Raw genomic sequence first — 23451 nt, 5'->3', positions numbered from 1 at the left:
AAGTTGATGAGGTAAGGCTTGAAGGGCTAGACAAATGAATGTGCATGCCTTAAAGATGGAGTATGCATGAGATTAGAGAGCCATAGAGAGATTCATAACAAAAGTTCACATTATGTAGGATGCTTATAGAGCATCACATGATGAAAAACTTTTCTAACATCTCATTGGGTCCAAGTGTATTGTATTAAAATTGCAAGAGGAGCAATAAGGTATCCTCCTACAAGGATTTTGGTTCACAATCCTAGGCCCTTAGCATGCATTAGTGGGCATCCTTGGTTCTTGGCCTAATGTACTACTCAAGCTATGTGATTTACTCTTTCGTGAGCCAATGGGTGTCCTCCTTATGCAATTACTCCTCAAGTTAACCATATACTTTAGTTGAAAAGAAATGGGTTAGCAATATACTCATGCCATTATTCGAAAGGAGCAACTTGATCTTAATATCTTGCAAATCCCAGCTTGATTTTAACATCTTGCAAATCTCGAATAAGACAAATAGATGTTGAGAGAGAGAGAGAGAGAGAGAGAGAGAGAGAGAGAGAGAGAGAGAGAGAGAGAGAGAGAGAGAGAGAGAGAGAGAGAGAGAGAGAGAGAGAGAGAGAGAGAGAGAGAGAGAGAGAGAGAGAGAGAAGTAGTAGTAGTAGAAGAAGAACTAGCTCTCTTGGTTGGCATTGCCTTGGAATCAAAATTTGAACCTTGTGATGCATGAAAGAAAAGTTACCCATCAAGTGTTGATGAATGTTCTTACAGGCACCTGTAATAGTCGTGGATCTATAGGCTTTTTTGGAGAAAGTTGAGCATTTTTGCTTGAAGCCTATTGCATCTTTAAGATGCTGTACTCACCTTATTTCGACTATAATATGAAATGACTGCATTATAAAAAAAAGTGTTGATGAATGTTAAACACTTGATATTATTGGACTCTACATCATTACAAAGAGAATTCTTCCCTCTCTATCTCTCTCCCTCCTCTCCTATATATATCTTTTATCTTTTATCTTTTCTTTTATTTATTATTATTAATGAAAGGTGGGGGGGCACTCCCTCACCCTGCCACGTGTCGACCATGGGCACCCTACCTATCTCTCTCTTTCTCGCGCTCCCTCCCTCTTCTCTCTCTCTCCGCTCTTCCCTCCCTGCTCCACTGGCGGGGAACCCGCGTCTCTTCGAGTCCACCTCCCGACGCGCGTCCGATGCGTAGACGGTTTGCCCCAGGTTGTTGGGGGGAAAAACAACCCTTCTTGGGTACTGCGCGAGGCGTATGTTGGGACGCGGCTTAGGCCCTGGTTGAAGCAACACCAAGTCAACTTGCCAAGGAAAAGGAAGGTGGGAGACAACTTCGATTCAAGTTCAGAAAACAACTCAAGGATGCAAGTGGCAGTTGTGTCTTTGACGCGGAAGCTGGAGTAGGTGGCAGCGCAACGGCTATCTGAATGAGGAGAGAAGCAAATCAAGGCAAGTATGACCCTTCTTTGGTCTTCGGATCAAGGTCGGACCTGCGGCCAGTGGGTTGATATCTAGCCAACTTAGGCAAGCTCTTTCCCGCGCTAGGTGGATGGGGAATCTCGCGAGGGGTCCGGGACGTATTGCAAACGGCCCGAAGAAACCGCTGCCTCGGCTCAAGATAACTGTGTGCCATAGGTAACTCGAATGGTTGATGAATCCTCATGATACTCCTTTTCAGGGTGATTAACCTCGATCCAGTTTGTAGGGAACCAATAGCACACTTCTGCAACTCCTCCTACACCATCCGGGAAGATCTATGGGGGGGAGCACCTGCACCATGTCTTCCGCTACGCTTCCATCAAGCTCTCTCCGCCAATCACAGTGCCACTCAAACCAAAACGATGGAGGAAACTCTAGACGCGCCGGATTCTACACCTACTCAGAGACTAAAAAAGAGAGAAACAAACATTGAAGGCACGCCGAGTAATCATGTAAGAGAGGTTTCTGAATGCTATGGCCACGAAGATGCCGTGAGGCTTTCTGCCATTTTCTCTGTGACTATTGGCATTTGAAGCATCCAAGTTAGCTCAGCTAATGTCTACTAAACCTAGAAAGGCCAAGATAGCTGTTGTGCATGAAAATGCAAACCCTCCCAACTTGAACAGGTGTGCTGGTGGTTGCAAAGCTTTGCTTCGTGATGCATAGCCGCTATCAGAACGCAAATGATCTTGGAGAAATGCACGGGCATGGCTAAAGTTTCTGTACTAGCACAAGCCCTTAGGGTTTTTCAAGCCTCTCAGGTGGGATGTGAGGGCTTTGTCGAAATCCCTTTTGCCTGATACAAGCAAGTCATTAGATTTATGTGAGCTGCAATTCTTGATGGCTGAACGAGAGGACAAGCGAAGGCGAGAGGCCTTGATTCCTTCCACTTTGGGGCACATCAGGCAATCTGGTCTGTCATGGTGCTGCTACAGAGGCGATGGGGAAGAAGGGGATTGCCCTAGATGGATGGTGAGGTCCCTGATAAGGCAGGGGTCTCTCTGTACAATGATGTTACGGAACCACCATCTTCATCTACCTTCTCAAACAGTCAACCAGTTTATTGTTAGATTTCCAGAGGTGTAATGTTGTTGGCCCCCTCTCTCTATTGTCTTTGGCAGGATGGCATCAACTTCATGGAGTCCCTCTCTCTCTATTTCTCATTTCACAAGCTAAAACTCAAGTGCCAAGATCGATGAAGTCCCACTGAGATTCTTTCTTCTATGGTTGCAGTTGGTGGCGGCTTAGGAGTTCAGGTTTTTCTGTGTTTGCTTGTGGTTGCATATTCACCCCCCCAACCAACCAACTAGCATTGTGGTTGGTGGGTTTCCTTAGTGCGCATAGCCCAATATGCACATATATTTGTATTATTTTGTATATATTTTAGGACATTAGTTCCTTTGACTAGGTCGTTATTTTTATTATTTTTAGTATATGGTGCTTTGTTTTACATTATGTATTTGTATTACCTAAATATTCTAGATAGATATAGAACATCAAGTATGAATACGAGAGAGTTATAGACAAGTTAGTTTATTAATTGTACTATGCTCACATCCACATGTGAGAAACAAAGAAGTGATGACAATAACATTTATTATAAGGAATGCACAAATGATTCAATGGAGATTCACCTTAGCATTTTGTAGCAAGCATATATATAAAGTGATAAAAATGATTTTGTAGTAAGTATATACGTAAAGACATAAAAGCATAGTAGTGTGCATCTCTAACTTGAATCTATATGCGTCCACAATTGCTTTAGACATGCATACAAATGTCTTATGTATGTATTTTTGGACATATAATCAATTTGCACCCATACATTTATGGTAATAATAAGTGTTTAAACCAACGAAGTATAAAACATAAAGAGATACGTGCTCTATTTCTTTTTAGCATCATGAGTGTATATTTTTGAGTTGGTCCCCATCTCTCTCTTAAAGTTTGATGCAAAGTGCTAAACTTAAGTTGGTACATAGTGCCAACCTTGACGTGAAGTGCAGGAGGAAACTAGGCATGGAGTGTTGTGTGTGTGTGTGTGGGGAGGACATGAGAGAGAGAGAGAGAGGGAGGGAGGGAGAGAGTGTGTGTAAAAAATTACACGGCGTAGCGAACAAAACTGAGAAAGAGATAGAGAGTACACAATAGACAAGAGGAGAATCAGTGAATTCTTTAGCTCCAAACAACTGATACAAAGATGGCTTTGTCCATCCGTGCGCTTCTACTGTGTGAAGCTTAGATGACGATCTAGACAGAAGATAGGTGAAGAGCTTAAGGCTAGTTGGAACAACTCTAACTGGGTGAAAGATGAATGATGGATGGCTGTGAAGGGATTTAGCTTTTATAGCCCGCGAAGGCCGTTAGGTCGGTCTGATCGACCTACCATATGAGCCTCCACTAGTCGGCTAGAGAATATTCTAGGGAATATTCCTTTTACCATCAGGACGGAGGCGTTGCCCCCGAACCCTCGCTAGGGGGACCACTGGCCCCCCTGGAACCCCCCAATACAGATACTTGAGACTTTGGGACTTCTTAACCTTTTGGGATGATACATCATATATCTTGGTTCACTATATGCTTATGAGCTAAGTCTCAATTTTGGATCTGTATCTTTGTGAACTGACACCTACTTGTGTCAAGTTTTGATAGTGGCAGGAACACTTTGCCCTGTTGACTGGGGGGTGTGCCTACTCACTGGCAGATGTTTGTATGACATACTTGGGTGTTGAATTCATGCTTACTGACCATCATATGCTTATGATATGCCCGCATGATGTCAGCTTTGGTCTTGGCAGTATTTGATTGCCTTGGGATCCGATTTTAACACTGTTAGCTCCCTTTTACTGAAATCTGAAATTTATTATAGCAAGCATATATGTATGGAGGACTGACATGGATTTTTCATGCTGAAACACTCTGAAATGATATACTTTCACTAGTACTTGGTGGGAAACATCTTTGGTTCCACTTTCTTCGCCATTTTTTCTCGATCTTGGTGATTTTTTTGTCATTTTCTGCAGTAAACAGCAAGCAGTTTTGAACTGCTACAGTCTTTCAGCCTGCATTATGGCGAGTTCATCCACTGATCATGCTATTTTCAACATCACTAAGCTTGATGGTACGAATTACTCTTATTGGAAGAGCCAGATTTGACAGGTGTTGGTGCAGAAATCGTAGATCAAACCTTTGAGGTTAAGCGGGCATCTGCCTGCAACTATGCCAGATGAGGAATGACTTGAGCTTGATGAGTTATGCAAGTCCACTATTGTATTGTCTCCCACAGAAACAAGTTCACTATAATGTCTTTGAGGAAGAACAGAGTGCATGGCAGTTGTGAGAAAAGATAAAAAATCTCTATGACAAGAAAAGTCCAGTGAGCCAAATGTATTGGCTGAAGCAGCTTATGGATCTGCGGATGAAGGAGAATGTGACTATGTCTGCTCACTTGAGCCAGTTCCATGCTATACTCAAGAACTTGACTTCGCATGACATCACTTTTGCAAAGGATATCACTCCTCTTTTTTTGCTTGGTACTCTTAATGAGTCATGGAATGTATTCCGCACTGCATTATGTGTCTCTATTGCTACCTTGAAATTATCTGATGTTGAGAGTGCTCTTCTGCAAGAAGAGGTTAACTGTAAGAATTTGGATGCCTCTTGTGTGTCACATGCTATGACAGTTAGAGGCAGGAATGATAGATATGGAAAGCATGGCAGTGGCAGTGGCCGTGGATGGGATTCTCAAAAATCTCGATCCAAGTCTCGTAGGAAGTCACGTAGCAAATCCCGTGGTAGGAATGCAGATGTTACTTGTCACCATTGTAGGAAAAAGGGCCATATTAGGCCACAATGCCATGAATTGCACAATGAAAGGCGCAGAGATAATGGGAAAGACAAAGTGCAGGATAAGTCTTCTGATCGCAGCATAGTACCTGCAAAGTCCAGTGTTAAAATTGAAGAGATCGATGTTATGCAACCTGAGGATGTTGATGATGATGATTATATCCTTGCAGCTTCTTCTAATGCTTTGCAGATGACAGAGACACAATCTATGTATGCACAGTGTTGGCTCTTGGACTCAGGTGTGTCCTTTCATGTGACACATTGTCGAGAGTGGTTTCATTCATACCGTTTCCTTCTGGCAGCAGTTTTGTTATGCAGGATGTACGTCATGTACCTGCTTTGACACGCAGTCTCATGTCAGCTGGACAGCTTGATGACGCAGGATATCATGTATGTTTTGGAGACTCTGCATGGAAGATCACTCGTGGCAGACTTGTGATTGCGAGAGGTGCCAAGGCTAGCAGTCTTTACCCCTTGATTGTATCAGCTTCTTCCCTTGATTATGTTTTGTCTATGGGTTCTATCCCACATGTATCTCTTTGGCATGCCCGTTTGGGCCATATGTATTTGAAGGGAATGAAAATGCTTGTGGTTTGCAGTACTTACCGCCCCTTGATTATGCATGTTTTGATTCATGTGAGCATTGTCTTTATGGCAGGCAGACTAGGTCTACGCATAAGAAGTTTGGTAGGCCACGCATGAGTGAGCCCTTGGCATTGGTACATTCGGATGTCTATGGGCCCATGCCTTGTCAGTCTATGGGTGGTGTAAAGTATTTTATTATGTTTATAGATGATTTTTCACAGAAAGTTTGGGATTATCCCATTAAGCTGAAATTCGATGTCTTGGATGTGTTTCAGAGATGGCTTGCATTGGTTGAGAACCAGTCTGGGTATAGGCTAAAATGCCTAAGGACAGATAATGGGGGTGAGTATGTCTCACGTGCTTTTGAGAAGTTGTGTGATGAGAGGGGTATTAAGCATCAATTGACTACCCCCTACATCCCCCCCAGAATGGTTTGGCTGAACGGATGAATAGAACCATCCAGGAGTGTGTACGCAGTATGCTTAGCCATGCAGGTCTACCACAGAGCTTTTGGACTGAGACAGTTAGCACAGTTGTGCATGTCATAAATAGATCACCTTTTAGTGGTTTGGATTTCCAGGTTACAGAGGAGGTATGGAGTGAAAAACCCCCCCTCTTATGTGCATCTCCGTGTCTTTGGATGTGAGGCATTTTGCCATGTGCCCAAGGACAAGAGAAGTAAGCTGGATCCCAAGAGTGTCAAATGCATTTTCCTTGGTTATGGGGATGCAGGCGAGATGGGTTCCTGTCTCTGGGATCTGCAGGTGCAGAAAGTCATCCGCAGTCATGATGTAGTCTTCCACGATGACAAGATGCATAGGCAGCCTGAGAGAGTTGTTGAGATCCGCGGGGTCATATTTTAGGAGGAGCCGAGAGCTCCCGTACAGCCAGTTGGACAACCTATAGCTACAATAGATGCTCATGGTCAGGGGATTGGACAGGCAGCTAGGCAGGCAGCAGAGCCTGCTCTACTAGAGACAGACGTCCACCAAATCGATTTCAGCCCTCGATGCATTATGTCTTGGCAAGGCAAGTGGGTGTACAAGCTAAAAAGTACCCCTGGACACCCCAAGCTGGCATACAAGGCTAGATTGGTAGGAAAGGGTTTTAAGCAGGAGCATGGTGTGGACTTTGACGAGGTCTTTTCTCCTGTAGTTAAGATGACCACCCTGTGCTTAGTCTTGGCTTTGGTTTCTCAAGGATTTATACCAGATGGATGTCAAGATGGTTTTCTTACATGGGGACTTGCATGATGAGATTTATATGGAGCAGCCTAAGGGCTTTGTAGAACCTGGCAGGCAGCACCTAGTGTGCAAATTGAAGAAAAGTCTTTATGGCTTGAAACAGGCACCTACGGAGTGGTATCATAAGTTTGATGCCTTTATGCTCATAGGGCTACAACCGAAGTGCTATGGATCTGTGTCTTTACACGAAGAAAGCCCATGATGGTTCTTTATTGATTTTGGTACTCTATGTGGATGATATGCTGATAGCAGGGAAAGCTCATGATGAGCTAGATGCTCTTAAGGCTCAGCTCAAGAAGAGCATTGAGATGAAAGATCTGGGACAGGCCACTCACATACTTGGTATGCGCATTAGATGCGACATGCATCAGGGACTCCTCTACTTGTCATAGAGGGAGTACATTCATAAAGTCCTTGAGCGCTTCCGCATGCAGGACATAAAGCCTATTGGCTGTCCATTGCCTTCTTATGTGAAGGTATCACAAGCTGATTGTCTGCAGACAGATGAGCAAAGAGCTGAGATGGCCAAGATTCCCTATGCATCCGCAGTGGGTAGTCTTATGTATGCCATGATAGCCACTCGTCCAGATATTGCCTTTGCAGTTGGTGTTGTGGCACGCTATATGGCTACACCTGGCAAGAAGCATTAGGATGCCGTAAAGGGTATCATGAGGTACCTGAATAGCACTGCAGATATGTGCATATGCTATGGCAGCCAGGATACAGGAGTCGTGGGGTACACTGACTCTGATTATGCAAGATATGCAAACAGTAGGAAGTCCACTTCCGGCTATGTATTCACCTATGCTGGAGGTGCTGTTTCTTGGATGTCCAGGGTGCAAAAATGCACGGCCCTTTCTACTACAGAGGCAAAGTATATTGCAGCCACACTGAGGCTTGCAAGGAGGCCATTTGGTTGGGTCGTTTGGTTGCGGACCTTGGTATTGATGCTATCCCTACACTGCATTCAGATTCTATGAGTGTTATTTAATTAGCCAAGAATCTAGTCTTCCATGCAAAGACGAAACACATTGAGGTGAGGTATCACTTCATACGTGGGGTTGTTGAGGACAAGTTTGTTGATCTTGTCATTGGCAAAGGAGAAAGAAGAAACAACCTATATGAGCTAAGTGCTCTTACAGCCACCACTGGAGTGGGCACAAGTAAGCTTTGGCATGAAAGGTTTAGACACATCGGATTTGCAGTGTTGAAGGAGATGCAAAAGCAAGGTATGGTTGCTCACCTACCTACAATAACTGAATTGAAGGAACCATGTGAAGCTTGTATGATAGGCAAGCAATAGAGAAAGGCATTTCCACAAGAAAGCAAAAATAGAGCACATGCTCCTCTAGAGTTGGTGCATGCTGACGTGTGTGGTAAGATGCCTACACAGGCCTTGGGGGGATCTTCTTATTTTATGTTGATTGTCAACGACTACAGTAGGAAGATGTGGGTGTACTTCCTTCGTGATAAGGCTCAAGCTTTTGGTAAGTTTAAAGAATGGCTAAAACTTGTTGAGAATGAAACAGGAAAAAGTGTGAAGAAATTTAGAACAGATGGTGGTGGTGAGTTCAACTCAAAGGAGTTTGAAGACTTTTGCAAGAGCGAAGGGATCAAGCGTCAATTGACGACGCCTCATACACCTCAGCCGAACGGTACTGTGAAATGCAAGAATCGCACCATTGTGGAGATGGCAAGATGCATGCTAAAGGGCAAGGGATTGCCTAACTATTTTTGGGCTGAAGCTGTTAATACTGCAATCTACATTCTAAATCGGAGCTACACAAAGGCTCTCAAGGAAAAAACACCTCATGAGGCTTACACTGGTAAGAAACCATCTCTCTCACATTTCAGAAATTTTTTATGTGAATGTTATGTACATGTTCCAGATGAAAAAAGAAACAAGTTAAAACCAAAAAGCAGAAAATGTATCTTCTCGGGTTATAGTGATGAGTAGAAGGCTTACAAATTATATGACCAAGAGGCAAAGAAGATCATCGCGAGCCGTGATGTGGTGTTCAAGGAGGAGCCGCATACAGTGGAGGAGGAGAAGGCAAGTTCTTCCACTTTATCATCAAGCGAAGAAGGAGTCCACTATGAACCTGTTTCGAGAGCTGTCCCTATCCTTAAGGAGGAGGAAGCATCATCTTCAGATGATGAGGAAAAAGTTCATCAACCTGACATCACCCCACTGGAAAAGCCATTGCCGTGCTGGGTGAAGGAGCTCTATGGCCACAATAATCCTATACCTGCATCTGTTGAGGAGAAGGCAAACGGACCAAGGAGGTCTCAGAGAATAGAGGAGCAAAGGAGGGCTTGTACTCACATAGTCAATATGGCCTTGATGGTTGAGATTATGAGAGAAGTAAAGGAGCCAACTGACTTAGAAGAAGCACTTGCAGATCCATCATGGAAGACTGCTATGCAAGAGGAGTATGACAGCATAATGAAGAATGGCACTTGGGAGCTAGTGGAACGACCAACAAAGCGGAAGGTTATTGGCACCAAGTGGATCTGAAAGGTAAAGTACAAGGCTGATGGTACCTTAGAAAAGTACAAAGCTAGACTGGTTGCCCAAGGATTTTCACAAGTTGAAGGGTTTGATTTTCAAGATTCATTTGCCCCAATTGCCAGAATGACCACTATTCGCACGGTACTTGCAGTGGTGGCTGCCCACAAGAAGTGGCCAGTGTACCAAATGGATATTAAGTCAGCATTCTTAAATGGTGACCTCAAGGAGGAGGTGTACGTGGCTTAGCCACCAGGGTTTGAGGCCCCCCATTCTGAGAACGAAGTGTGTAAGCTGAAGAAGGCATTGTATGGGCTGAAACAAGCCCCCAGAGCATGGTACCAGCAGATAGATAAGCTCATTTTAAACCTAAACTTCAAAAGATATGCCTCAGATGCTAACTTGTATGTTTACAGGGATGGTAAAAAGTCTGTAGTGATTGTCCTATATATGGACGACCTTCTTATTATAGGTGACTATGAAGATATGATCAACCAAACTCGAAAGGCTTTGAGTTCTGAGTTTGAAATGACAAACTTGGGCTTGCTGCACTATTGTTTGGGGATTGAAGTCTAGCAAGAGCCAGGAAAGATCTTCATCTCTCAGAAGAAGTATGCATGGGAGATCTTGAAGGCATTTGGCATGATCGAGTGCAAGGAGATAGCTATACCTATGGAGGTGAATGCAAAGTTATCCGTTGAGGATACATCAACACTAGCAGACATTGGAAGGTATAGGAGGTTGGTCGGCAGTCTGATCTACTTGTGTAACACCAGACCAAATATCAGTTTTATTGTTGGTGTTTTGAGCAGGTTCTCAAACAAACCTCATGAGAGTCATTGGAAGGCTAGGATGCAGGTGCTCAGATACTTGAAGAAAACTCTTAACTATGGTATCACATACAGTTTCGGAACTTCTCTTGTGGGGAATTGTGACTCAGATTGGGTAGGAGACAGTGATTCTAGGAAGTCAGTTTCTTGTTATTGCTTCTCATTAGGTTCAGGAAATTTCTCTTGGATTAGTAAGAAGCAGGCCAACAGTGGGATTGTCTTCTACTGAAGCAGAGTACAAGGCAACTTGTTTTGCTGCATGTGAAGCAATATGGTTGAGAAGGATTCTATGGCATATGGGAGTGCAAGATGAAGAACCAACTGTGCTGAGATGTGACAATCAGAGTTGCATCGCTATTGCCAAAAATCCAGTGTTTCATGCGTGTACCAAATATATAGAGATCCAGTATCACTATGTGTGTGATTTGATGGAGGATGGGATAGTGGAACTGGTCTACTGTCCAACAGAGGAGAATGGAGCAGATATCTTCACCAAAGCACTTACGAAGGATCTGCTTTAAGTTCATCTTCAGAGACTCGGCATTGGGCCGAAGAGATAGTTCATCTATGGGTGGACATCGAGGGGGGGTGTTAGATATGATCAATGCCCCACCCTCATTAGGTGCCACCAATGATCCATGGTGCTCAAAGTAGTAAGGCTCCCATTATGAGGAGAAGCCAAATGTGAGCCAAATGTAACCGGATGGCAAAAAGGTGACCATTGTGGGTCTAATCTTTTGATTAGACTGAGTGGTTAAGCTCGTAGCAACTCGAGGCGCATTCCATCGAGTTGTGGGGTAAGGGAGTTAAAAGGAGCCCCTATTTTGGGGTTTGAGGGCCGCGGAAGCGGCCCCTGGTTAACTGCTCAATGGCATGTAACGGCTCAATGCATAAAAGTACCACTTGCTCAATGTCTTATAAGCATTCAAGAATGCTCCCACTGGCAGAAAAGTTGTACGTACGAGCTCAAGAGCTCAAGCCAAGGCAAGACACAGTGCCAATGACATAAGTCCAAGACAATACATAAATAGTACATCCCGAACATGTAGGCGGTAGAGCATTCGTATGTAGCATCCGTAAGCATGTAAGACATCAAATACATCCCAATCCAAACTCTGACAAGCCAAGTAACATCCAAGACTACTCCAGATAATCCAAAATGCATCCAAGGTGGAGCTTCACTGAGCACTCAAGCTCAACGTATACATAGGGTAATCAACCGTGACATGAGCATCAAGCTGTAGGCAACGGGTATGCATAAACCCAGGAAGCATCACTGTCAAAGCATATACCAATGTCAATAAGTGTGGGCTGAAATAAGCTCAATCTTCCAAAAGCATCCGGATTCAATGTCAAGCTCAAAGTCGTCCCTTGATGATCAATACATCATAGCATAACCCAAGACATACATATGGAACCAATAGGCATATGTCAAAGCATGAAAGATAGCTTCAACCCAAGAGTATTCAGCATGCATTTACTATTAAAAACTGTGTATTTTCAGCCCCAAAATCATGCAAAAAATCATAGCATTACATGTAGCTTCAATCCCCCAATCAATCGGAATGCAATAGGCATTAAACATGTTATGTACTCATGCCCAAACAAGCATAGGCATAAAAATACATGCTGTCTCAGACCTGAAATCTGTTGCAAAAGTTTTTGTCATCAGAATTTGGCAAATCCGACATCACCATCGCGTTCGGAGCGTGTCAAAACCCCAACTTAGACTCTTACCTTGCCTGAATCACATTCCAAGTGCCCGAGATATGACAAAAAGAGTGATTTTTGGGCCAGATTTTGAAACAGGCGCAAAAAAAACTTGAGCTGGCTGGGGGGGTCTACTGTCCCACGTGTCAACAATGGGGCCCAAAGGGGGCACAAATGAGGGCCAAAGAAGGCCTACACCAAGCCTCAACAAGCCTTGATAGGCTGGAAGTAAGATCCAGGTGAAGGAAGCTCCAAGAGGTGTGAGCTATGGCTGCCCACAACTTGTTTACAGCCTGTGAGATCTGAGAACTGAAGAACACCCTGAAGAAAATGATCAAATACCTTTGATGTAATGCCCTGAAGGTGCCCAACAATGTCCGGAAGGTGCTCGGGAAGTCGGGGAGTGACGTGAGCTCGAAGGAGTCAGATATGGCTGCCGGGAAGGAGACCCAATGCAAGTAGGGAGTTGATGGGATGTTGAGAATGCCATGAGCTAAGCTCAAGAGTCGGAAAACAAAGCTCTGATACTAGTTGAAAGGGAGCAACGGATTGAAGGTTGGACTCGAGAGCTATGGCGGGAGAGCAAGAGCAAGAAAGGGAGAGACTAGAAATGGGAACTCCAACTGTCACAATGTGTGACCGGGCCTTCCGTTATTCAAACTGTCACTAAAAGAATAAAGAATAAAGTGATGGTGACGGGCGACCGCCACCTGCAGTGTGCAGTGGCGGTGACTGTCAGTGTAGTAATACACGGGCGGCTAGGCAGAGATGCCTTTACCCCCAACAAATTTGCATGCCGTTGTGAAAAGAGAAAAGTTACAGATAGTGAAATATCTTGTGCAGGGCAAGAAATTTATGACATGACTGGCAAGAAATTTACCGATAGATGCATATTCAATGGATGCATATTTAGCAAAAGGGCAAAACACAGATGTATTTGTAGAAGAGAAACACAAGAGGGATGAAGATAATGCAGGGATATCTAAGGAAGTGACAAAAAGAAATGTGGATTTGTCTAAAGGTACAAATCAGCCACCTCCCAAGCATGTTATGGAAGAGATTAGGCAAGAGCAAAAACATGATAGCGAGCAAGACGACAAACAATTGGGATATAAGCTGCCGTCTGATATTGAGACAGGCACAGATGCCTTGGAAGATCCTGTACTGGACGATTTAACCATTGCATCTATAGATTTTCTTAATATATATGAAGAGATTTATGAAGATCATGTTTTACTTGATGCAAGGAGTCAAAGGGAGATTGATGACTTGTTGAATGCACATGATTTGCAGGATAAAGTTATTACCTATAAGACAATTCATGAGCTTGAGGATATGCATGTATTAGAGGACGTTAGATATGATTCTCCGCAATTGGAAACTGTTTTAGATGCTTTATCAAAGGCCTTGATAGACAAATCAAAGATGCTTCAAGATATGGATTGTTTCACTATTTTCAGTGATGGTGAGAATGTGTTGAATGCAAGTGAGACTCAGTTATTAGAAGCAACTTTCCATGTGATGGAATTTGAAGCAACTTCCCATGCGATGGAATTTGAAAGAGCATGCATTATGAGGAAGCTCTAGGAGATCTAATGCTTGGAGAGTGCTTCTGAGTAGTGCCAAACAAAGGATTTCAGGTTTTGTCAATACATATTGATTTGATTCATTGTGCTTTCTCATTATTGTGTTTACCTCTTGTGTATTCTTTATCTTCTCTTCCATCTCTTATCTCTACTTCCTTCTACCTCTGATCCCCGGTGGATTCGACCTTTCGACAAAAACCCCTTTGACAATAGACATTTGCCCGGGAATTGTAACCGGATGGCAAAAAGGTGACCATTGTGGGTCTAATCTTTTGATTAGACTGAGTGGTTAAGCTCGTAGCAACTCGAGGCGCATTCCATCGAGTTGTGGGGTAAGGGAGTTAAAAGGAGCCCCTATTTTGGGGTTTGAGGGCCGCGGAAGCGGCCCCTGGTTAACTGCTCAATGGCATGTAACGGCTCAATGCATAAAAGTACCACTTGCTCAATGTCTTATAAGCATTCAAGAATGCTCCCACTGGCAGAAAAGTTGTACGTACGAGCTCAAGAGCTCAAGCCAAGGCAAGACACAGTGCCAATGACATAAGTCCAAGACAATACATAAATAGTACATCCCGAACATGTAGGCGGTAGAGCATTCGTATGTAGCATCCGTAAGCATGTAAGACATCAAATACATCCCAATCCAAACTCTGACAAGCCAAGTAACATCCAAGACTACTCCAGATAATCCAAAATGCATCCAAGGTGGAGCTTCACTGAGCACTCAAGCTCAACGTATACATAGGGTAATCAACCGTGACATGAGCATCAAGCTGTAGGCAACGGGTATGCATAAACCCAGGAAGCATCACTGTCAAAGCATATACCAATGTCAATAAGTGTGGGCTGAAATAAGCTCAATCTTCCAAAAGCATCCGGATTCAATGTCAAGCTCAAAGTCGTCCCTTGATGATCAATACATCATAGCATAACCCAAGACATACATATGGAACCAATAGGCATATGTCAAAGCATGAAAGATAGCTTCAACCCAAGAGTATTCAGCATGCATTTACTATTAAAAACTGTGTATTTTCAGCCCCAAAATCATGCAAAAAATCATAGCATTACATGTAGCTTCAATCCCCCAATCAATCGGAATGCAATAGGCATTAAACATGTTATGTACTCATGCCCAAACAAGCATAGGCATAAAAATACATGCTGTCTCAGACCTGAAATCTGTTGCAAAAGTTTTTGTCATCAGAATTTGGCAAATCCGACATCACCATCGCGTTCGGAGCGTGTCAAAACCCCAACTTAGACTCTTACCTTGCCTGAATCACATTCCAAGTGCCCGAGATATGACAAAAAGAGTGATTTTTGGGCCAGATTTTGAAACAGGCGCAAAAAAAACTTGAGCTGGCTGGGGGGGTCTACTGTCCCACGTGTCAACAATGGGGCCCAAAGGGGGCACAAATGAGGGCCAAAGAAGGCCTACACCAAGCCTCAACAAGCCTTGATAGGCTGGAAGTAAGATCCAGGTGAAGGAAGCTCCAAGAGGTGTGAGCTATGGCTGCCCACAACTTGTTTACAGCCTGTGAGATCTGAGAACTGAAGTAAACCCTGAAGAAAATGATCAAATACCTTTGATGTAATGCCCTGAAGGTGCCCAACAATGTCCGGAAGGTGCTCGGGAAGTCGGGGAGTGACGTGAGCTCGAAGGAGTCAGATATGGCTGCCGGGAAGGAGACCCAATGCAAGTAGGGAGTTGATGGGATGTTGAGAATGCCATGAGCTAAGCTCAAGAGTCGGAAAACAAAGCTCTGATACTAGTTGAAAGGGAGCAACGGATTGAAGGTTGGACTCGAGAGCTATGGCGGGAGAGCAAGAGCAAGAAAGGGAGAGACTAGAAATGGGAACTCCAACTGTCACAATGTGTGACCGGGCCTTCCGTTATTCAAACTGTCACTAAAAGAATAAAGAATAAAGTGATGGTGACGGGCGACCGCCACCTGCAGTGTGCAGTGGCGGTGACTGTCAGTGTAGTAATACACGGGCGGCTAGGCAGAGATGCCTTTACCCCCAACAAATTTGCATGCCGTTGTGAAAAGAGAAAAGTTACAGATAGTGAAATATCTTGTGCAGGGCAAGAAATTTATGACATGACTGGCAAGAAATTTACCGATAGATGCATATTCAATGGATGCATATTTAGCAAAAGGGCAAAACACAGATGTATTTGTAGAAGAGAAACACAAGAGGGATGAAGATAATGCAGGGATATCTAAGGAAGTGACAAAAAGAAATGTGGATTTGTCTAAAGGTACAAATCAGCCACCTCCCAAGCATGTTATGGAAGAGATTAGGCAAGAGCAAAAACATGATAGCGAGCAAGACGACAAACAGTTGGGATATAAGCTGCCGTCTGATATTGAGACAGGCACAGATGCCTTGGAAGATCCTGTACTGGACGATTTAACCATTGCATCTATAGATTTTCTTAATATATATGAAGAGATTTATGAAGATCATGTTTTACTTGATGCAAGGAGTCAAAGGGAGATTGATGACTTGTTGAATGCACATGATTTGCAGGATAAAGTTATTACCTATAAGACAATTCATGAGCTTGAGGATATGCATGTATTAGAGGACGTTAGATATGATTCTCCGCAATTGGAAACTGTTTTAGATGCTTTATCAAAGGCCTTGATAGACAAATCAAAGATGCTTCAAGATATGGATTGTTTCACTATTTTCAGTGATGGTGAGAATGTGTTGAATGCAAGTGAGACTCAGTTATTAGAAGCAACTTTCCATGTGATGGAATTTGAAGCAACTTCCCATGCGATGGAATTTGAAAGAGCATGCATTATGAGGAAGCTCTAGGAGATCTAATGCTTGGAGAGTGCTTCTGAGTAGTGCCAAACAAAGGATTTCAGGTTTTGTCAATACATATTGATTTGATTCATTGTGCTTTCTCATTATTGTGTTTACCTCTTGTGTATTCTTTATCTTCTCTTCCATCTCTTATCTCTACTTCCTTCTACCTCTGATCCCCGGTGGATTCGACCTTTCGACAAAAACCCCTTTGACAATAGACCTTCACGGAACTTCGAGTCCTAACTTATCATGAGGCACAGAAACGGCACAGCGAATAGGTACACAAGATATATCAATAAGGAATCCTTGTATTCATGATATAAAAAGATACAACATTGGGGCACATCTCAAGACTAGACCCTTGTGATGCCGCACATATGAGGGTTCACCGCTAAGTATAGGGAATCACATGAGTGGAAACCAAGTAGAGCTTAGAGTCACTAGTACTTCTATATAGGTATTTATGGGTCCAACACCATGGTATAGCTATAAAGCCCATACTCTTACACCCCCTCCCCTCTTGGGTGGCATGCCATATTACCCAATATCAATGAACATTGTAGAACACCATATAGCTCAACATAAATGCATGCACTATGAAAAAGAAATGTTATGACTCTTTGGTTTTAACATTCCCTCACTTTGTAGAACACCATATTGCTCTTCTTTGACATAATGGGGGTTTCTACCATCGGAGGTTTTTTTTTTTGCATTAGAGTCTTTGTCTATTCCTCTAAATCATCACTCGATGAAGTGCAAAAATTTTATGGTTGTGCATGTAATTACCTACTCCAACAATCTGCTCGAGCAAGGAGATGTACACAACTTATAGATTAGTATCAAGGTTTAGTAGCAGCATAAGCAGTGAAAGGGGGAGTGTTTGTCTTGGGGAAGGATTGAAATGGTATTGGAAAACAAATATTTAATAAGATTAAGTTGGTGCAGTATAAGACAAAGAGCTATGGAGCCTAGAGGGGAGGATTTGTACCTTAAGCAAGTTGGTGGGAAATGTGAATGTGCACTTGAGCAAGGTCATGGGGAGGTCTCTACTTTAGCAAGGCATGTCATGAAGTGATGAGAGAAAAAGCATAATCTTAAAATTCTCCCCCTTCATGCTCAAGCTATATGTTGTTATGTGTTATACATGTGGTGTAAACATCCTTTCATACTTCAATGTTGTATCCTTTTAGTTCATGAATTTATATAATTTTTGAGAGAGAGAATAAGTACATTTACACATGGTTTGAGGTAAACTCCTTGGTAGGTGCACATTTGAGAGGGATTTCAATGTGTGTGTGCATGAATCTATGTGCATGTGCGTGTGCGTGTGCGTGCATGCGTGCGTGATTGCATGTGTGTGTGTGGGTAATCTAGATTTATGCATCATCTATGACCAAGGCTTTTGCTTAGTCCACGTTGGAAGCCCTAATCTTATAGGGATAAGGAAAAATTATGCAATGTTTATATCTAATTTAGTGTATAATTTTTCATTTCTACAAAATTATGTTGAAGGAACATGGATATGCTTTTGCTCGTGGCAACCTTTGTGAAGTTGTGCAATGTCAAGTTGGGCACTACATTGGTAACTTGATTAAATGATGTTGCTAGCTTGTGTTTGTCTCTATCTATGTTAATTAAAGAGTGTCATCTCTCTTTTTAATCTAAGAGTTCAATCACATTAGCGAGTAGTTTTGGACATGTAAAATAGAGTTATCTTTTGCTTCCTCTTATAAGTTCTCTCGAAAACATCATGAAGAATAGCAATTGCCTTATTAGAGATGATGGAGGGGGTGTGCTAGCACTAGGGACATATTGACAAAAGTAAGCTAGAGTTCTAATCTTGTGTCTTACATGGCCATCCATGGGATTTCATGGGTATCCTAAATTTAGTGTCAATTTAGCCAATGAACCACACAAAATATAGGTATGCATTTCGGCAGATGAGGACTGCACAATTTTCTCATAGGACTTTTTGAGAATGTTGGTGCGTAATCTAAAAGGTATAGTGACTTTCATCTCTTCATTTTTAATATTTGCATTGTATGAGGAAGATAACTCACTCACACTCTCTTACAGGACTCTGTGTGTGTGTGTGTGTGTGTGTGTGTGTGTGTGTGTGTGTGTGTGTGTGTGTGTGTGTGTGTGTGTGTGTGTGTGTGTGTGTGTGTGTGTGTGTGTGTGTGTGTGTGTGTGTGTGTGTGTGTGTGTGTGTGTGTGTGTGTGTGTGTGTGTGTGTGTGTGTGTGTGTGTGTGTGTGTGTGTGTGTGTGTGTGTGTGTGTGTGTGTGTGTGTGTGTGTGTGTGTGTGTGTGTGTGTGTGTGTGTGTGTGTGTGTGTGTGTGTGTGATTGATTTAGGATGCTTTAAGAAAAATCTCACCACTAATTCTACATTCAAATAAGTAAGTTAAATACAATATGAAATGATGCACTTCAAATGTTTTCAAGATGTGGGAAATATAATGTTTTTAATCATTTAAATATATCAAAATTACACACACACACACACACACACACATCTCAAAAGTGAATGCATTATAGAGAGAGAGAGAGAGAGAGAGAGAGAGAGAGAGAGAGAGAGAGAGAGAGAGAGAGAGAGAGAGAGAGAGAGAGAGAGAGAGAGAGAGAGAGAGAGAGAGAGAGAGAGAGAGAGAGAGAGAGAGAGAGAGAGAGAGAGAGAGAGAGAGAGAGAGAGAGAGAGAGAGTTCATACATTCAACGTCTCACAAGTGATTGCATGTACACAAACACATAATGTAAATTGTAGTGTATGCAAGTGTATATGATTAATTGCATGCTTGTGTGAATAATCTCAACACAAATAGCGTATCCACATTCATAGGATTTTACATATTTTGCACAATGGGCAGTGATCATTTCCCTTTGCTCACGAAACCACAAAGCAAATGAGGCAAAGCCTCATGAGCTTTGTAAGTTTGCAAACTGTGCAACGCATAGTTAGTGAGCCTAGCTAGCTAGTATATATTTTAATGGTTGAACATTTGCATGCAACACATGCATACCCTGAAACCATCGCAATGCACACAAACTAAAAATATATATGAATTTTCTTTCAGATAGATGAAATGATATTTTAATGGTTAAACACTTGCATGTGAATAGAATAAATATACATATACATCTTTTCTATATATTATTTATAACTTTCGTTTAGTATATCCCAAAGTAAGAACAAAGCCCCCAAGCCTATGTGGTAGATGGAGAAGAGGTTGGGAGAAGAGAATACACATATAGTGAACCCCCTGAGAGCATGCTTCATGTTTTTGTCTTCCATGTTAGCAATGGGGATGGCGTGAGTGACATGATCATCAATGCGTACTTTCAAACATACCATCAATAGCTTCTCTCCTGCATTGATCCATATATAGATCCTCTTACCTAAACTCTCTTGCTATCAATACCATTCAAACATGATGCTTATGGTGAACCCTATTGCTAAATGAAGTGTGACTAAACTGTTAATGGCACCAATGTGAAGCATGTGTGTCAAATATTTTATATATAGTAGTCTATACTATTAGTGGTACGAGTGCGAAGCATGTGTGTCAAACATTTCATATATACTATTAGAATATATAAATGTAGACCATTAAAAGTATGGAAACTTAACATATACAAACTATTAATCGGTACAACAATTGACAATATACAAAAAGATATTTGAAAATAGAAGGCTTTAAACCATTGCCATGAAGTAGGGATGCTAAATTCAACCCATGAACATTGCATGTTATAACCTCTTACAATAATAATAAGAGGAGCAATGATATATGAGTACATACATAGTCACCATTTTTGCAAGGAATAGAAGGGACCAACTTCAACATACAACACATGGCATGCTCTCAATCCCCTAAGACCCTCTCTCTCCTCTCTTCTTTTCAATGAAGAAGCTTGAAATATCTTTTGGTACCTCTCTCTCTCTCTCTCTCTCTCTCTCTCTCTCTCTCTCTCTCTCTCTCTCTCTCTCTCTCTAAGATGTTGTGTGCAAATTCTACTCTTTGTGCCACGTTCCTATCTATGCCACACCTGTGTGTGTGTGTGTGTGTGTGTGTGTGTGTGTGTGTGTGTGTGTGTGTGTGTGTGTGTGTGTGTGTGTGTGTGTGTGTGTGTGTGTGTGTGTGTGTGTGTGTGTGTGTGTGTGTGTGTGTGTGTGTGTGTGTGTGTGTGTGTGTGTGTGTGTGTGTGTGTGTGTGTGTGTGTGTGTGTGTGTGTGTGTGTGTGTGTGTGTGTGTGTGTGTGTGTGTGTGTGTGTGTGTGTGTGTGTGTGTGTGTGTGTGTGTGTGTGTGTGTGTGTGTGTGTGTGTGTGTGTGTGTGTGTGTGTGTGTGTTACCAATAATTTCAAAACAAGCTTCCCAATGTAACCATGGTATGCGCTTTTGCACCAAGTTACTTATTGAAGGAATATTTAGTTTTGATTGACAAATGTGGGGCCTCTCTTTGGTTGGTATCACATTGAAGCTAACTAAAATAAAACCATTGTCTAGGGTCAAAAGACAATGGGTCCTATGCTTGAATGTTTCTGACTATGTTTTATAACTTAATCTAGACTTTGTGTGTGTCTAAGTCTCAACTTAACACACACACACACACACACACACAGACACACACACGCACGCACGCACGCACGCACGCATGTTTCAACATCTCTCAAAATGTATTAATAAGTAGAATGTCCACTTTCAATTTTAGATTTTGGAGCTTCAAAAAATTCAAACCCTAGTGCAAAGCATGGAGATAACATTGATGCAAAGCACTAAGAGAACTTAGGTGGAGAGTGTTGGTTTTAGAAAGAGGTTGAATTAGTTGCATGCAAGACATGAACTTCTATAATGTGAAAGAAGTGATTACAGAAGGAAAAATATAAGCATAACCTTTCCTTCTCTCACTTGCACATTGCGCTTAAACTTTTATGGGCGAACTAACCATTCAATAGATGCTTCCACCATCTTTGACACTCAGTTTCTCAAAGGAAATGAAGAGACTAATTTAATAAACTTGTGTCTTCATTAGGAAATAAATGTATCCTATCTCAATGAATTGCATCATATTTTCTCGACAAGAGACAATTAAATATAAAGACATCATCAATGGTAATGTACATCTTACAAGTTTGACAATAGTTATGCTACCAATCATAACAAAACATTGTGCATTATAGTCATGTTTGATAAAATGATTTTGTCAGTTGCAAACCACTTCTCTAGAATTAGAGTAAGATGCCACAAATCAATAAACCAATCACCCGATTGATGAACATCCATCAAATGGCCAAGTTGGGCCTAACAACATGGACATTCCTCAAAATACTTTCATGAATCCAAGAAAGCTCATAGCCATGAGAACTAAGAAAATTGGAGACCCTTGTGTACATTCAGCCATATTGCAAGTCTACTAGAATTGCCAAATTGGTTTGAATATTTATTCTGGAAAGGCTTAAATATCACACCCTCACCTTTAAATTGGGGTATAGCATCACAATATACAAGATATGAAAAGTTGACAATCATATTTCAAAACATCACCTCTATTTTGGAAAGGCTTAAATGTCTCACCCTCACCTTTAAATTGAGCATCTTAAACTAGTAAGGAAGGGGCACAAAGGCCATATTATGAATTGTCAAAACATCAATCTCGATATCTCAATCCTCTTGATAAGCATAGAATCCAACATTACTGAAAAGTGATATTTCTAACTCTTTGTGAGAATTTTGGTGCTTATATTCCCACAAGTATACACTATTTAACAACCACTTAGATGGCATTTAATGTGGCATCGTTGGTTTACATTTCTTGTACAGAGACTCCTTTCCAAAAAAGAAACTTTGGCTTATTAACAACTAAAGATAAATCATTCAATCATGTGGAAATATTATAGGTTATGAATATGCCCAATGTTGCCATGTTATATTATGGAAAATATCACTTCCTCATCTTCCTCCTCACTATTCTATGCTTCAAAGATGAGAGCACCACCCCTAATAATTAAATTGAATTTCAATATAGCCCCTAACTAGATGCAATTGCATTATTTAGATGCACTACCACAATTGCCAAGAAATGAGACCATATGGCTACATTATTGATGATGAACTAGATTAACTTTAAAAAATTATGTTTTGATCACAATGCACGCCAACTTTTATCAGCCTTCAATGACAAATTACACACATGGAAAAGGTTACAAATTTCATGTCCCTTTGGATAAGTTCCTTAAACTATCACACTTTGGTAAAAGCCAAATTAGATTAAGGAGAGGATTATCATAAAGAAGAGCTTGCACATTAACCAACCTGCCATCATTGAATACTTCCTTTGGGGCATTATTTTTTTCATCGCATTCGCATTAAGGCTTCTTCTTCATTCAATCTACTCGTTGATCCACTTAATATAGAGATGTAAAGAGCTAAGCCATAATGGGTTCCCAATTAAGCTAGAGGTTTGAATCTTTCTTTAAAATGCTAAATAAGTTCTCTCTCTAAACTCTATATATGGCATACGATTTGTGACCCTTCAATATTAACATTGGTGGAATTGTGATAGGAATAAGAAGCTAATGGAGAGGGCATGTTGGAAAGATCTCTATGCTCTAAGGTCCCTAGTGGCTAGCCATCCCTTAGTTGCAATAGTGTAGCTATCCTCCCTCAAGGAACCATTTTGCATCCATCAACTTTAGTTTTGTGAGAAATCCATCACTAGTGAACTTTGGAAAACTATGATTTTCTATAGAGACAGAGACGCACCTTAGTTAACATTATTACAAAACACAAGAAAAACAATAAGATTATTTAGTTTTTGTAGCATTATACCCT

Source organism: Lygodium microphyllum, chromosome 20, assembly GCF_053477565.2.
Source record: "Lygodium microphyllum isolate KBCC chromosome 20, Lygodium_microphyllum_v1.1.10, whole genome shotgun sequence".
Taxonomy (NCBI): Eukaryota; Viridiplantae; Streptophyta; class Polypodiopsida; order Schizaeales; family Lygodiaceae; genus Lygodium; species Lygodium microphyllum.
This window is presented reverse-complemented; position numbering follows the sequence as displayed.